Here is an 18,374-nt window from a genome sequence, read left to right as displayed (position 1 = left end):
AAAACAGAAGACTCATGTCAATCTGATGTGATGCCAAATATCTGCAGTAAGGATCCATGTTTATACTTATAGAAACTTAAGAAAAAATATGAAATAGTAATCTTTAACAGAAGAGTGTAACCAACCACAAGGCATTACATCTTTTCCCAAGACCATAACTAAGCCCTATACTGAGTTCAGGATGAATTGCACCTAAATTCAAATAAGAAGGTTCTTCATCTCCATCTAAGAAGTAAAATATACATTACTTACCCCTGCAGCAAATCCCAGACTGCCATCTAAGATTCTTTTCTAGAAATTAAAAGTAAAGACATATTACCATCTCCCATCTCATATATAAATGAAAGATATTGACTAAAATCATTAACATTTAAAACAGAAACACGTAGAGCTTTAAAAATTAATCTTAAGAAAGAAAAGAACAAAGAAAAGCTAGTTTAAAATTGACAGTTCAATATTTAATTGATCTACAATCCAAAATTTGAATTGAGTAGGTACAGTGAATGGATTAACAGAAGGTCAATTCTGAAATACTAATCTACAGGGTGGGCCATTTATATGGATACACCTTAATAAAATGGGAATGGTTGGTGATATTAACTTCCTGTTTGTGGCACATTAGTATATGTGAGGGGGGAAACTTTTCAAGATGGGTGGTGACCATGGTGGCCATTTTGAAGTCAGCCATTTTGGATCCAACTTTTGTTTTTTCAATAGGAAGAGGGTCATGTGACACATCAAACTTATTGGGAATTTCACAAGAAAAACAATGGTGCACTTGGTTTTAACGTAACTTTATTCTTTCATGAGTTATTTACAAGTTTCTCTTTGTTTTTTGTTTTCTCTTTGTTGTATAATACGGAAAGTATTCAGACTCCCTTCAATTTTTCACTTTGTTATATTGCAACCATTTGCTAAAATCATTTAAATTACTTTTTTCCTCATTAATGTACACACAGCACCCCATATTGACAGACAAAAAAAAGAATTTTTGAAATTGTTGCAGATTTATTAAAAAAGAAAAACTGAAATATCACTTGGTCCTAAGTATTCAGACCCTTTGCTCAGTATTTAGTAGAAGCACCCTATTGAGCTAATACAGCCATGAGTCTTCTTTGGAAAGATGCAACAAGTTTTTCACACCTGGATTTGGGGATCCTCTGCCATTCCTCCTTGCAGATCCTCTCTAGTTCTGTCAGGTTGGATAGTAAACGTTGGTGGACAGCCATTTTTAGGTCTCTCCAGAGATGCTCAATTGGGTTTAAGTCAGGGCTCTGGCTGGGCCATTCAAGAACAGTCATAGAGTTGTTGTGAAGCCACTCCTTCGTTATTTTAGCTGTGTGCTTAAGGTCATTGTCTTGTTGGAAGGTAAACCTTCGGCCCAGTCTGAGGTCCTTAGCACTCTGGAGAAGGTTTTTGTCCAGGATATCCCTGTACTTGGCCGCATTCATCTTTCCCTCGATTGCAACCAGTCGTCTTGTCCCTGCAGCTGAAAAACACCCCCACAGCATGATGCTGCCACCACCATGCTTCACTGTGGGGACTGTATTGGACAAGTGATGAGCAGTGCCTGGTTGTCTCCACACATACCGCTTAGAATTAAGGCTAAAAAGTTCAATCTTGATCTCATCAGACCAGAGAATCTTATTTCTCACCATCTCAGAGTCCTTCAGGTGTCTTTTAGCAAACTCCAAGATTAAACTTTATGGCCTTAATTCTAAGCACAAAACCCACAATGTGCTTACGCACAAAAAAATCCAGATACAGGAATCTGTGCGTTCACCAACTTCCGCGTTCTTCCACTGCATAAATCCTGGTCAGCGTGAAAAGTAACGCTCGAGCACGCACCTGCTGTCCCGCCTCAACTCCTCCCAGAATTACCCCGCTTTGAATATGCTAATCAATATAAATAGCCCTTAAGCTCAGCATTCTGTGAAAAGACAATGACAAAAGCAAGAGGGAAAATGGAAGAATTTCAGCAAATACTAAGTGGAGGCAAGGGAAAACGTACTATTTGTTGGTTTAAACAGTAGTATAAACAACAAAAGGAAGCTGATCGAGTGACATGGCGTGTTGGACAAACTCGAAAGCTCAAGTCGCACAGTGCCGAAATAAAAAAAGAAGTTGTCAGATATTAAAGTTGCCGTGAAAAGGCAAGTCATAGCCTACTGTCTGTGTGTCATATGAAAGCTTATTAGGGTACAGAGAAAAAAAAAGGCACACAGTGAGGGAAAAAGTACAAAATGTCAACTTCAATCTTGAAATTTCCACTTTAATCACATCGTTTAATTAACTAGTTTCTCAAATCGCATTGTAAGTAAAGTAGCACGTTAAATGCTTTGTTTTGTATGTGTTCTTCTACGTGCTGTGTGTGTGTGAATCACTACATGCTTCTTAAACCGGCTTTTTCTACCTCCGACAGGACACAGAATCCATTACATTCGTGATATTACAGCTCTCTGAACAACTAAAATAATGAGATGTATACATGATATCATTTTCATGATGATGGGAGTTAAAGCATGTTATTAAACATGGGAACACGGTGGCCCAGTGACTGTGCGTGACCTTCGATGAAATAATTTATTGCAGCAGTACTCGGGGGCAGCTCTAGGCTCGTGGGGGCCCTCCTGGGCAGAGGAAGAATCGGTGGCTCCTTCGCCCGCCAATGTCAATATGGTATCTTATACATGGCGGATGGCCACGTCCGTTGCGGACACTGCATAGCCGCCTCGTGCTCATGGCACAAGCGTTTTACCTTTTCCGAAATTTGCAGCTGCATTTTTAGCTGTGTCATTATTTTCTCTTTCTGTTTTTTATTCAATATATATTGGTGTGGTGTCCCCTGGGATTTGGCGGCCCTGTGCAGGTGCACAGTTTGCACGTGCCTAAGGCCACCCCTGCAGTACTGTCTCTTTCAAACGTACTAACCTCCAATTTCTGTCCTTCCTTTTATTTCTCCAAGTAACCAATCGCCACACAATCAGCTCGGTAATGGACGTTAAGCCAAACTGTAGGATTATAACGCCGATTCTTCAAAACGTTTAAGGAACATTGAAATATCTTCGTAGTACATGTTTAATTATTCTACCCTTCACGCCAGTCCCAGTGAAGCATACAGTGTGAGGCAGAAACAATCGTGAGCGGAGTGCCAGATCCTTGCTAGCGCAGCAACACCATGTCCTTTAATTATTAACAATGCAGATTATTTAAATGAAGTTAAAGTTAAATTTTGCTGCATTTCATCTTAAAAATGATATCGTCATCATATGTAAATACACTCTTTATAAAGTGGCTCAGGTTGTGCAATATTATTACTGTACTGCAAGTTTACAGTGAGTTAACTATACTAATAAGTACTAACAGTTCTACAAGAAGTTGTTGATGGACTGATTGAGTGCGTTTAGAGATCTTGGAATGAAACTGTTTCTGAACCACGAGGTCCGTATAGGAAAGGTTTGAAGTGTTTGTCATATGAGAAGCAGTTCAAATAGGAAGCATGGCTGAGGCAGCATGTGCTTGATGCTGTATACCGATAATTCTCTTTCCGATCAGCTTCTCCAAGTGGTGCAGTGAGAGTAATATGGAAAAAGGTGATCTGCTGTGTCAACCCCTAATGGGAGCAGCTGAAAGAAGAAAAAGAAAATGCAGTGAGAGTAACAACGCTAAAACAGCTATGGTATGTAGAATAGTTTGACCATTCTGTGGACCATTATATTGTTACTGGTTAATTACAATCAGATGCATTAAACTAATAAACAATATGCGGTTAATTTCAGTGTATTTATAAAGCCGCATCAGGAAAAGAAAGGATAACCACACAGGAACAGTAGCACTGCTTTGACACTGGGTGCCGCCTGTCTGCAAAACCGAGCGGAGAATTTGTGTATGACAGGGTATGACGTACCGTAGAAATGTGCGTGGCTTTACGCCAAGTTTAGGTTTTATACATCGCGATTTGAACGTGGAAATGTTCTTACGCAACTTTTCTGTGCGTACGCACCGTTTATACATGATGCCCCAGGTGTGTTTGTTCTCTGTGCAAAAATCCTTGTAGCACTCACTGTGGTTCCTGTTAAAGTGACTCCCTCTGCCGTTCTTATATTTGCTCATATTTGGACGTTCGTCCATATTGCAAAAAGTGTGTAGAAACCATTGCAGCACACACTGTGTCTTCAGCAAAAGTTTTGTCACTGAATTGCTGAGGGTTTTGTACAGAAGCGTATTAGGGCCACAGTGAAGAAAAAAAAATACGGATAAAGAAAAAAAAAAACTATATGTCGAGTATAAAGTCGATATGTTGACTTTATTTTCGACATTTCCACTTTATTCTCGTCGTTTATGTCGAGACTTTATTCCCACCGTTTATGTCAAGATTAAAGTCGACATTTCCACTTTATTCTCATAGTTTATTTTGTCATTAAAGTAGAATGTCGTAAACTAAACTTAATCTTAAAATCAATGTATAATTTACTAGATTTTCTCAAAACCCATCATAAGTTAATGTAGTACATTAAATGCTTTGTGTTAAGTGTTCCCTGACCGAGTTGTTAATCACTACGCACTTCTTAAACTGACTTCCTCTTGCACTGGGGGGGCGCAGGCAGCAATCGTCGCACAGAATACATTCACTTCATCATATTCCTGCTCTCTGAACATTTGCAATGCTAAGATAAATACTTGAAATCATTTTCATGAAATGAATTAAAGTATATATTAAATATGCACAGTGGTGTGGCAGTAGTACTGCTCCCTCAAAATAAGGGGTCCCCAGATGTAGGTGCAGTGTATGAATGGTGTGAGCACAGGTCCAAACACCATCAGACAAACACTGGCACTTTATAAAATACACGTTTATTCACGATAAACTTCGCACAGCACATAGTGCTCCAAGCACCGATCACCCTTAACACGGGCCTTTCTCTCAATGTCTGTGGGCCGCCTTTCTTCCTCCAGTCCCGGGAGCTTCATCCTGCTCCTGCTCCCAACTCTAGCTCCCCGACTGTAGGAAGGCAGCCCCTTTTATTTCCACCTGGATGTGCTCCAGGTGCTTGATGACGTTCTTCCGGCAGCACTTCCTGATGTGGCGGAAGTGCTGCCCTTGCACCCGGAAACACTCCGGGCATCCCTGTAAAGTCCTTCCTCCACCTTCCTAGGTGTGGCAGATGTGTCAATCTCCCGGGCTCCATGATGTTCGGGGCGCCACCTGGCGGTGGCCATGGGCCCCAATGGGCTTGAGCCTCCTTGCTACATCCCCATGGTTCCCTCATCATCCAGGGTGGTTGCCTCCTCGTAGCCCGGGGGACGTATAGACCAGCTCCCAGTCCTTTCAGGTGTCCCGGCTGGGTCTGACCCCCAGACTCCTGTGACAATTGGTATCGCACAGGTTTAACTTAAACATTGTGTAAATGTTGGGTTTGTGATCTGGTGGTCGGAGACACGAACACAGAATTCAATGGGTGTTCTTCTGGGTGGGCTTTCTTTATTGCAAGTGTGCTGTCTCTATCCTACCTACAAACACCCCAGTTCCTATCCTTCCTTTTTCTTTCTCCACATAACCAATCACCACACGATAAACGTCTTTGTGAAATTAAAGCTAGTTAAAAACTTAGACCATGGAGTGTTCAGAACTTTAAAAATTCTTCGTTATACATTTTTAAATTAATTATGCCATCCATTCAGGGTTGCGTACATCCCAGCAAGCATCGTGTGCGACACAGGAAAAAATCCTGAACGGGGTGCCAGATTATCGTAGGGTGAATACGAGCACACACATACATACTAGCAGGGTCAATTCAGCATCACAAAACCCCACATCCTACATGACTTTGAAAGGAAACTGAAGCATGCCGAGTAAATCCACCAGAAAAATATGCAAATTCAAGGCTGGGAACACCCTCTTTGCTGTGACGCAGCAGTGCAACTTCCACACCACTGTGCCCCCACATGATTAGTACATGCTTTAATGCATTTCATCATGAAAATGATATCAAGTATTTATCTTAGCATTGTATATGTTCAGGGAGCAGGAATGTCATGAAATTAATGTATTCTGTATGGTGATCGCTGCTTGCGCCTCCTCTTTGTGCAAGAGAAAGTCAGTTTAAGAAGCACGTAGTGATTAACATGGGTCAGGGAACACTTAACACAAAGCATTTAATGTGCTACATAACTTATGACGGGGTTTGAAAAAATCTAGTAAATTAAATATTTATTTTAAGATGAAGTATTGGCGATCCTAAATTGTCCCTAGTGTGTGTGTGTGTATGTGTGTGCCCTGCGATGGGCTGGCGCCCTGCCCAGGGTTTGTTTCCTGCCTTGTGCCCTGTGTTGGCTAGGATTGGCTCCAGCAGACCCCCGTGACCCTGTAGTTAGGATATAGCGGGTTGGATAATGGATGGATGTTCTACTTTACTGACAAACTACGAGAATAAAGTCAACACGTCGACTTTAATCTCGAGATAAACGGCGAGAATAAAGTAGAAATGTTGAGAATAAAGTGGAAATATTAACTTTATTCTCGACATAAGTGTCAAGATTAAAGTGGAAATGTCGAGAATGCATACCTGCCGTAGTGCAAGTGCGCATTGGATATCCAACAGGCTCTCACTTTCCCACTCAAAAGTCTTATTCATGGGTACTTTTAATTTTTTCCAAACGTTTTACCAACACAAGCAAAAAAACTGTTCAGAAAACAACACTGCTCAGTTATTTCAGAAAAGAGATACCACAAATTAATGAAGGTGTGGCGTCAACTCCTGATGTGGCAATTTCAGACAAAGACATTGCAGAGGCTGGTCCATCAGGGGGAGTCTCTTCAGCACACACTCTGCCAACTGATAAATCTAAGCACCGCTTATCTGGCATCAACAAACAATGGTTTAAAGATTTTAATTGGCTAATGGTCAAAGAAAATGGTATGTGGTGGTCATTGTGCATGAAACATTCAAACAAACACCCCCAAAGGAGGAAGTTACCTTGGGTAAACGTGCCATGCACAAGAATTCGAAAAGAAAGCTTGCTGGACCATGACAAAAGTAAAACGCACATTGAGTCTTCTGCTGACCTTTTAGGAAAGCGTGCACTAGAGTAAATTGGAATCGGCAAATTGAAAGACCTGTACCTGTGTTAAATAACTTACAGAGAGATGCCTTTGGGGGAGTTTTAAGATCCATGCATTGGTTGGCAAAAAATGAGTTGCCACATACAACATTGCTTGAAAAGCTGTTGGAACACTCTAAAGAAAAGTGTTGTTCCTTTTTACAACATCTCAATGTTGGTAAAAATGCATATTACACCTCTGAAAGAATAATGCAAGAGCTGCTGGATGTCTTAGCATCAGAAATAATATCTAACATACTGAAAAATATACACGCAGAAAATGTGCTGATACCACAGACATCTCAGGTGTAAAATAATTATTTACATTAAATATGTTTGCCAGGTCATTAAAGAGGTCAGAATTAGTTTTGTATCAACCCGCAATATGATTATTGTCAAAGTGGAGACAATAACCAACACACGGAGTGAGACTATGGACACTCTAGGTTTGAAAACTCCTAATCTGGTTGGACTAGGGCAAAACTGCTTAAAGATAAAACATCTGGACTTTTGGTCAACTGCCACTGTGTAAACCGCCGATTGGCCATTGCAAGTGCCCAAGCAGCAGCTGCTGTACCTTATTTAACAAAACTGAACAACATCTTAAGGCAGCTGTTCTATTTCATCCAAAATTCTTCAGTTAGGATGGCTGGTTTAACGGAAATCCAAAATATTCTGAACATTCTCCAGATTAATCTGAAAATGGCCAGTGACACTAGATGGCTATCTCATGACTTTGCAGTACAGTCACTTACGACAGTGTATGATGAGAGTCATAGCTGCGCTGGAAAGAGAGGCCACGGAATGAAATGACTTCACAGCTGAAGGATTATGCAGATGTATTAAAACATACAATTTTGTTTCCTCTCTGATGATGCTTTCAGGACATATTACCTTTGTTGTCCAACTTATCTAAGGCTTGGCAAAGGCAAGATGTCAATCTTACCGAAATTGAGACAATTTTACTCGACGCAAAATTGTCCATCATGGAGTTGAAACACACTCCTGGGAGATATTTTCAAAGCATTCATCATTGTCTGGCAGACGAATGGTCAGATCTCCACATTGTTTATACACAAAAAGATGTAATGTCATTCGAAACTGCAATATACTGTATGATAAATGCCTAGAGACAGCTGTCAAGCACCTAGATGCAAGATTCCCTAACATGCCGATTATTTCCAGCTTTTCAAAAGTTTTCAATGCAGAAACTCACGATTCAAGCAAGTCTGCTGAAATTCTTTTGATCATTACTCCAAAAATGGTAGCCCTCCAATATTAAAATATGAAAGTAGCAGGCAAGAATGAACAGTTGCGAGAAAATTGATCAGAAGTCAATTATACAAAGACTTCAGTCCAAAACAGATTTTACTAGAAGTGGCAACGACAGAGCTCAAAGAGTTGTTTCCAAATTTAGCCAGACTACCTCATATTGGGATAGTGATCCCAGTGAGCACAGCTGAATGTGAAAGGGGGTTTTCTGCCCTTAAAAGGATCAAGACACGTTTGAGAAATTGCATGAATCAAAGCACGCTAAATAATCTCATGCATGGAGGGCCCAGATCCTTGGGACTTTGATTATGGGAATGCTGCAGACAAATGGGTCTCTAGGAAAAAAAGAAGAAATATTTAACTGAAGACACCTTCTGCATATGCAAGTTGGCTTTGAAGAATATTTTTTAATTTTTCTTCATTAGGTTTCCCATACTTTTCTTCCCAACAGCGAGGGTTACAGGATCCTGAATTTGATACTTCTTAAATATAATAAAAATATTCTGGCACAAGTGTCAAACCTTAAAAAAGGAAGTCATATTGAGCATTGAAAAATACTTAATAATAATTAAGTAATAAAAATAGTGCACATTTAATTATCCCCACCACCAAATTCCCCCGTCCCCACCCGGCTACTTTTTCATGCCACCCGAATGGAAAAAATTTCTGGGGAGAACACTGTCTATTATTAAAAACAGTCAAAAACAAAGTGTCCAAAAGCATGGTGCCGAATCTCCAAAAAAAATAAATAATCAATTAAAACATTGAACATCCATGCAATTAAAGCCCAGAACTAAAAACAAGAATAAAATCATCAGAGTCATTGGATCCTTGTTCCATCTGAAGTGTCCAGTGCAACTCCCACTTCGACTCCTCAGCTCAACCATTGATTGCTCATCTGGCAGAACCACTAGCAGCTGCAGTCCTCTCCAATCTGATCCCTGTCTTGGCCACCTTGAGTGGCACTGGCTAGACCGCTCTGGGTCAGTTGTCCTCCTGTCTTCCTTCTCATGCCTCTGGCGTGTCTCGGATCCCTGGGGAGGACTCCACCATGTTCACACCCACTCTCTTACAAGTGATCAATGGGTCGAACCAGCCCCTAGAGCACCAATCCATCACTCATTCATGGGGCCAATGACCAGACTGCCTTTCCATACAAGCTGGCTGACTCGTCCTGCCTATCCACACCAATACTGGCCTCACAGCTTTCTTTGTTCTTTTTTCTTTCTCATTCTTTTTTCTCTCTGTTTCTGTTTTGCACTCACCTTTTATACACTGGGGAGGATTCCAGGTACAATCGCCTGATTGGGGCCCCGGAATGATAACAAGACAATCAGACCGGCTGCACGTGCCAACAAGGAACTGCATGGTCAGCTGACTGCCTCACACCAACCCAGAGACTAGCTATCATTTCTGCAGATCGTCTGCATCTGCTCCACTCCCTAGCATTAGTATAACAGTTACTTATTTACTTAGAGGATGCCAACAAGCTGCAGACCTCTCGGACCACTGGCTGTCATTACCTTTACTCAATAAATGTACAATCATGAGGCAGCATTATATTCTTCAGTGTACTATTCAAATATATGACAGATGCTTTCAATTATGGGTTTTACTTCAAAAGCCAAATGAATGACATAAATTCAGTGTTTGCAAATACGTATTTATCAATGAAGCATGCCGTTTTGATTGTCCTACTGTTGTGATGTGAAATTTTGCATATAAGTTGATAAATATTTTGTATGTCTTTATTTGTAACTTAGACAAAACAATGAAATATTAGTGTTACATTATAGATAATAACAGCAATGGTTTAATGGTTTAAGAAATCCTTCCCTCTTTTAGGAATGAGTCTCTTTGTAATTTTATGACAGGGTTGGGGGAAGTGCCTCAAACAAGTTTGGCTAATATTTCGCTGCTGAAGTCTCTCAGTCAACCCCCACAGGAAAGCCAGGCTGCCTAACTGCCAAGCTTTACCTTAACACATGGCTTGGAGGGCAGGTGTGAAGCTGTTCTATCCTATCCCCCCCATTAGTCAGAAGTATGGCTGTTTGTAACTGGCTTGTATCAGAAGTCTTTAAGTACCATGACGCCCTATTGGCTCTTGGGCTTGGACAGAATACAGTAATTCCTCCTCGATCGCGGGGGTTGCGTTCCAGAAACACCCGCTATAGGTGAAAATCCACGAAATAGAAACCATATGTTTGTATGGTTATTTTTATATATTTTAAGCCCTTATAAACTCTCCCACATTGTTAACATTATTAGAGCCCTCTAGACATGAAATAACACCCTTTAGTCAAAAGTTTAAACTGTGCTCCATGACAAGACAGAGATGGCAGTTCTTTCTCACAATTAAAAGAATGCAAACATATTTTCTCTTCAAAGGAGCGCCGTCAGGAGCAGAGAATGTCAGAGAGAGTGAGAGCGTGACAGAAAAGCAAACAATCAAAAATCAATGCGTGCTGTTGGGCTTTTAAGTATGCGCACCGCAATAAAGCAGCCAAAAGAAGGGAGCAATGTGAAGGTAGTCTTTCAGCATTTTTTAGAGTAGCGTCCATATCTTCTAGGCAAACAGCCACTGTACAAACAGCCCCTCTGCTCACACCCCCTCCGTCAGGCGCAGAGCATGTCAGAGAGAGTGAGAGAGACCGAGAAAACCAAACAATCAAGCACCGCTCGGGAAGCACATTGTATATCATTGAGGAGTTTTATTTAATACATAATATGTGTTCTGATTGGGTAGCTTCTAAGCCATCCACCCATAGCGTCCCTTGTATGAAATCAACTGGGCAAACAAACTGAGGAACCATGTACTTTAAATTAAAAGACCCATTGTCCGCAGAAATCCGCAAACCAGCGAAAAATCTGTGATATATATTTAGATATGCTTACATTTAAAATCCGCGATGGAGTGAGGCCGCAAAAGTCGAAGCGCAATATAGCGAGGGACCACTGTACCTATAAATCTGCTTGCTTTACCTCACTCTCTCTCTCTCTTACCAAACTGATGAAAGACCATCTCACACCATGAACTGAAAAGGACAACACAATGAAGAGCACAGCTCGGGAGCCATATTGAGACAGGCATGTGGCCTGTTCTAAAGAAAGCTGACCACAAAATGATGCCTTAACTAGAGACATTTTAAGTAACCAACACGTCTGTGTGCCACCTGAAACTACATATCACCATTTATCAGGTTATATGGTTGCCAATATTCAAATGTACTTTACATAATGTTATTATTTATGAATATTATCGATAATACATTATTTAACTTGTAACATGGAATGGACAGGTGCTTGGACTGATGGACATTTATAGAAGTGCTCATTGCAATTAAACGTTTTACCAACATAAGCAAATCAGCCTCTGCTGATTTTCTTCACATTTATATAGTGCTGTATCATCAATGCCTTAAGCTATTTTTATATGTAGTTTTAACTCAGTTTTTATAATTTTATCATTTATTATTGTGCCTTACAGAGTAATTTGTCTATTTGCAGTCACACATGAGTGCAGTACCAAATTTATGGGTACTACCATTACTGTAAAAAAACGGTACTGTTACATTCAGAAGTTCAGCATCAATTAGTACCAAAATATCAGTTCTTGTGGCATCCCTAGCTGTAACATAAAACTGGATAGATTCATGATGTATGAATTATAGTAGTTTTACTGTAACAGTTCTTATTGTAAGATAAGCCAGCACAGCAGTGAAAAAGCAGTTCATTCCCTTTTTTCTTAGAACAACCAAAAACCTGTTTAGAGTGTAAGACACACAAAAAATCAAATCAAATGTGTTGTTTTAACAAATATATATCTTTCTTTTTCAACCACATAATCATTTTCAGCTCATGATTATTACAAGGAGAGTCTTAAAATTATATGACATTAACACATATATTATTGCATCTCACTGGGTGAATGGGCAGCATCTCCCAACCTATGGTTATTAGAGGCCAAGTTACATGTACACTACTCAGCCTCAGCAGTTAACTGTGTTTCTTGACCATATGCTATGTAATGCAAATGTACAAAATGTATCTTTTATCTTTAAAGAAAGGTAAAAAGACTTTTTAAAGAAAATTCCTTTTTAGTACTGACAATACTTCAACAACTAAAGATGTTTCCAGTTTGTTAAGTTTGTTGTTACAATTACTTCTATCACAGCTGCTAAAATTGTTTCAGATTTAATAGTTTAGTAATTTTGCTGTGTTTTCATGCTGTGTGAGAAAAACTAAATAAGAGTATCCCAGTGAGAAATTTTATGTAAACACCCAGTTGGCCAATTCATAGAAAACAATGTTACCCAAATTAGCCAAGCTGCAATGAAATATTCAATGAGGAGAAAGGTTAGTAACACAAAAAAGTAATTTTCAGGTCAGCCAGAAATTACATTTTATGGTTGAATTGTATTTCTAGCAATGTGGTGCACACTTAATGTACTTAATCCAATTTTTACTTTCAGTAAAACTATATATCATTTTTAATTGCTTTTTCTTTGCACCAAGCAGTAAATCAACACCAACCTTGAATCTCCTCTAAATTACTAACTAGATATTCACCTGAATACAATTAATTCGGAAGGTTAAGGGTCATAAATGGTCTTTCTACTCAAAACTAGCTTTAATGGAAATAGAAAAAAATAGCCATAAACATTTAAATGAAAATACCCTATAATTCCAAATATAACCTGCAAGCAGCTGGCCAAATTATTCAAGATTTCATTATTTACTTTTTTTAACAACTTATTTTTTTTGTTTTCAACTACTCTGAATTTATCTGATTGTCTGTGTTAGTGCTTGTGTTCATGTTTTTTCAGTAAGAACATTTTCCTGAAAGGCAATTAATAATTGATAAGATTGTATAAGTGGAGAAATCAAACCATCTTTGTATTTCTTTTTTTCGTTTAGTCTTTCTATCATAAAAGATAAAACAAGTATTATTTAAAAAAAAAAACACAATACAACATCTCCATTACCTATTTTATGTTATGTTTGAGCAAAGAAATGCTGTAAACCTTTGTTATGTTTAATCAAATCTGTCTAACAATTCTAGTTTTACAAACTAAAAGTCTCATTGAAGAATTAATAAGTTTACACCACATGAACAGCTCCTGAAGATTGTACATGGATAAAAGAAAAGAAAGAAGCTCAATAAGAAGTAAAGGAAAACAACAAGAGTGGGGAACTTGACATCAATTCTCTAATTTTCATGAATCTTATCAGAATGTATGCTACCAGTCTACCAACTTACAAATTCACAACATTCAGAATGAAATATTTATAATAAAAAAATAGGCTCCTTTTCTTTTGACTTATCATTTCTGGTGATGGCTGTGTAGATGTACGAGACAAAACTACCAATTAATTTTCATTTTTCATACAACAGTTTGAAGTTTCTTTCTTACCTCACCAGTAACAAACAGAAAAACAAGAGCAGCTCCTGTTGCTGTTAGTCCCCAAGTGAAGAGTGTCCCCAAGAGTGCCTGGACCACTGGACTATATCCATGAATCATTATGCCAGCCTGTTGAGTAACCATATAAAAAGATAATAAGTTATGCAAGTATGTACTAGTCTATGGTTTCCCTGTGGATGTTTAAAGAAAATATGTAGGAATAAAAGATGTATCTAAATATCAAAGAAACAAACTTCTTATTGCAAGTCCCAAACTTGTTCAGAAATATTATATCAAAAATTAACTTTCTTATTTGTACAAATAATGGCAAGCATACACATAAATTAGCAAAATAAAAATATTACTAAAAGTACAAGGTCATATAAGGTCATATAATTAGTCTTCCTTAACTGAAGTGTCATTTTTTTTTTTAAGAATATATATACCTACAATGATTCTTAGTGAAGTTTATGAAAACATTACTCTGACATAATGTATCACACAGAGTGGTGGGGTTCTAAATTAGGAACAATGTAAAGTTAACTGAAATCCAAGTAATATGCAATTGACCTTATTTGTGTTAAATACATATAGTAGATCCCAATACGGGTCTTTTCCAATACTTTTTACTTACTTCGTCAGAAGGCTGAAACATTATTATGAGTAGCTACTCTGTTTAGAGTACTTGTATCCTGTAGTTATAAATACATGTCATAATTTAAAAGAATAATCACTTAGTAATCCACAAGCCTGGCAGCTGACCATCTGTAAAAATTTACATTCCCCTCAATCTGGCATGAAATACATAATTAAGATGAATGTCATAATTCAGAGGTTTGCCTAGATACCTAATGTCATTCTATTCATATTTTGTTATTTGGTTTAATTCTTGATGCTTCAACATTTTTAACATTACATTTTTTCTATTCCATTATTTTTGCTCTCATAGATGAGACCATTTTATGAATTTGTTGTCGTTAGTAATGAGACCTTTGCTATTAGAAATTAGAACTGTTTGATGTCAGCTGACCACTACCATTTAAGATGGCAGTGCATTATCCACACCGTCCAAGATTATGGATTCAATACAGCTTAATATAAATAAAGGCTACAGCATTAATTTTAGTTAATCATCAACAGTCAGAGGGTGAGCCTGTGACTGCCTTTTATGCCGTATGATATCCTTGGTTATAGCTTTCTGCATTGAGCCTCTCAATAAAGTCAAACAGATTTGACTTTAAGTTGCATGGGTGGGCTTCAGTATGCAAGAAATAACACCCAATGACCATTCAACCGGTGCTGTCCATCAGACACACTAAAATAGCATTAGACCTTTAAAGAAAGTAAACAGAGTCCCAAAAAAACTCAAAAATAAACACTAGAGAGGGGAACACCAAAATCCAGCTAGTCACAAAAGACTAAACAGAGGAGATTTATAAATAAAAGATTTATTGTCACAAAATGCTCAGAGGAGCCACCTTCAAAAATGAGTCAATTCAGGGGCAAACAAGTCCCAATGCACAAATCCCAAGAAAGATCACAAAATACAGCAGAGATGTCAAAATCTACCAAATCAATAAACAAAACGAAGCAATTACCAACAGTAGTACATTCAATGAAGTTTAAGGTACTGTGGGTTTCCAACGATGATGGACAGGTGGTTCCACCACTTGGGATGCCACACATAAAACAAAATGAACATATCAGAACATAAACATAGAAACTAAATTTTCAACAAAATTAATGATACACAAATACACATGAACAAAAATATTAACATAAACAAAAAACACAAAAATGAACAAAAAAGACATAAAAGGAATCTGAACCCCAGCCATTTGAGAAACCCTGTCTGAAACGCAACAGCTGGAGCTATAATGTGCACAATAAAAATGAAAGGAAAGAAGGAAGGCTATCCATGCAAACAGAAGACAGTCTTGTCTGCCCGATATCTTATGTTTCCTATACAATGACAAAATGGAAAATGGAACAAGATGAGCTACAACTATAGCTAAACTCACCATATCTAGAAAACATCTGCAATGTCAGAAAGCATGTTAAAACGCAAGCTCAACATACTCTGGAAATTTGAAAGTGCATGGTACATTGTAAACATTAATGCTGAGGTCTACATTGATTACTTCCATTTCAAATCATCCTAGATGTTATATGCCATCTGGTATGGGATTCATAAAAGCAGTATTAATGTTTGTGATTTGCCATCTGTTGGAATGACAAGTACTGTACATTACATTTTATTACTAAAAGTGTTTGTGATGCGTCATTTTTTGGAATGACAGATATATAGCAACCACACGGACTTATCCTTCTATTAAGGTAGACTTATGCTATTTGATTATGTAATTTAATTATCTGCAGAACCATTTTCAACCTGCCTATCTGATTAAGCAGATATTAACTACCACTAATACAAAAAAGGCAGGGTTCCCCAGTAAGTTTTATGGAAAGACCAGCATTGTCCATAAATCACAAAATAAGATAGCTGAAACTAAGCAATTAAGAAACTCAAAGAATCTCAGTGGATTAGCAAGTATTAATCCAACACTAGTGTTTAGATATTAGAGGGTTAGTATTCTTAATTTTACTTTTATTTCCGTTTTGCATCTGTTCGATAAACATTGTAGCCTACACAAATTATATAATACTAACATTTTTTTAATTTAGCAAGCATACATTAGAATAAGGAAATAAGGAATGCAAAAAGGAACTATGAAACTGGATGTTAATATCATTAATAATACACATCTTAACTTTACAAAAAGGAACCTGACACCTCACTAAAGCAAGCGCAACCAAGAAGTGCCAGTGTCTTTCACATGATATATAATAATACAAAGAAAAAAAACTAACACAAAAGAACAAAGAAATTATTACCAAACAAACCAGATTTATTTCTGCATTTCTTTGTTGGATCACCTACTTCTCACATTTTATTTATTTATTTTGCTTTATGTAATAGTCTATAAAATTTCTAGCAGTTCTGCTTAAATCACATAGTTAAGATAACTAGCTCTACACTTGGGGATAACTGTTGCCAGTTTTACTTTGATATGCTATAAGGGGCAAGGTCAAAAACGAACAAAAATTTGGAAGTTGTGCTCCATCAAAGCAACAGATCATCATTAACACAGACATTCAATGGATGCACCACCAGCTCATAACAATTTAAGACTAATATATACATCTATTTTATGCAAACTATTACTTAAATAAGTACCAAACCACAAAAACACAAGTTTATATTAGTTCATTTATTTAAAAAAAGCGCAAAGCAAAATATACTGCAACACCATCTAAACCCATAAAGAAACTTCATAAAGTGATTTTAAGTATAAATACCCTGAAGTAAATTACGCGTATTTGCCTACACGTGTACGTCTATGTAAAATACTGCATTAACTGCTGAGTAAATAAAGTTCATTACTTCTGATAAAATAATAAACAAGGTAAATACAGATTAATACAAATATACAATATTGTAAATACATTCATATATTCTAAAAGCAATCAACCTACCAATACAGAATGATAAGGCTGTACACGAGCTCTCTTCCAGTAATAAAAACATGTAAAAATGTATTTGAGCGAACATGAAAAAATATGCTTATTTTCCAAAGATATGAAAACGATGTTATAATATCAACGTTATTATATCCTTATATTCAGTGAATCTGCACTTCGTGGGTAGATTTTCACATCTCAGATTATATACTTGTCGCTAGAAATGGCTACATAATACTAAATAACCGCAGCATACACCACATTACAATAAGCTGCAACTTCGTTTGTTTCAGTGCGGTCACTACTGTCCTCGACTACAACTTGACAGCAACATGCATGACGTTGACGATGTCCTGTTTAGAACGGATGCAAAACCCATCAATTTCAAAACGATGTAATATGGAATATATATTAAACGTTTTTTGGCTACATGAGTAGCATCTTGTTTTTATTAGACTATCGTTTTAATAAAATAATAAACAACTGGAATACTTACTGCAATCCAGTGCGAATGAAGCAAAAGTCCAGTTCACTTCCCTCACTTCCCTCACTTCCTGATTACGTGTACACGTGTCCGAGAAACTCCAAAAGACCCGCCTATTGGTGCCTCCTATTGGTTAACTCTTTACAGATGGATCCAATAAATTTAGGTACGTCGACTTCAGTGAAGTTCTATAGGCTAGAGGTACCGCAGTAGAGCACTGCCTGTTATTTCAAAGAGTCTGTCTTCGAAGTGGAAAGCGCATATGGAGACTGAAAATTCTGAAATCTTGCTGTTTGATTTAATTTCCTAGATCAGACGGTTTTATTATTATATAATTTTATATATATATAAAATAATATAATATATATAATAATTATATATAATATATATATAATATATAAAATAATATAAAATATATAAAATAAATAAAATATATATTTTATATATATATATATAAACCGCTCAAAAAAATTAAAGGAACACTTTGAAAACACATCAGATCTCAATGGGAAAAAGAAATCCTCCTGGATATCTATACTGATATAGACTGGGTAATGTGTTAGGAACGAAAGGATGCCACATCGTTTGATGGA

General features: G+C 37.4%; 1 long non-coding RNA gene across 1 annotated transcript; it reads right to left on the bottom strand.

Moving 5' to 3' along the window:
* Nucleotides 1–246: 246 nt before the first annotated feature.
* LOC120519413 lies at nt 247–17,868 on the bottom strand. Its single transcript, XR_005631483.1, has 3 exons — nt 17,794–17,868; nt 13,788–13,904; nt 247–291 (listed from the first exon to the last, which is right to left on the bottom strand). It is a non-coding gene; the product is annotated as an uncharacterized LOC120519413 (long non-coding RNA).
* Nucleotides 17,869–18,374: the final 506 nt, after the last annotated feature.

Source organism: Polypterus senegalus, chromosome 1 (genome assembly GCF_016835505.1).
Source record: "Polypterus senegalus isolate Bchr_013 chromosome 1, ASM1683550v1, whole genome shotgun sequence".
NCBI lineage: Eukaryota > Metazoa > Chordata > Cladistia > Polypteriformes > Polypteridae > Polypterus > Polypterus senegalus.
This window is presented reverse-complemented; position numbering and strand designations above follow the sequence as displayed.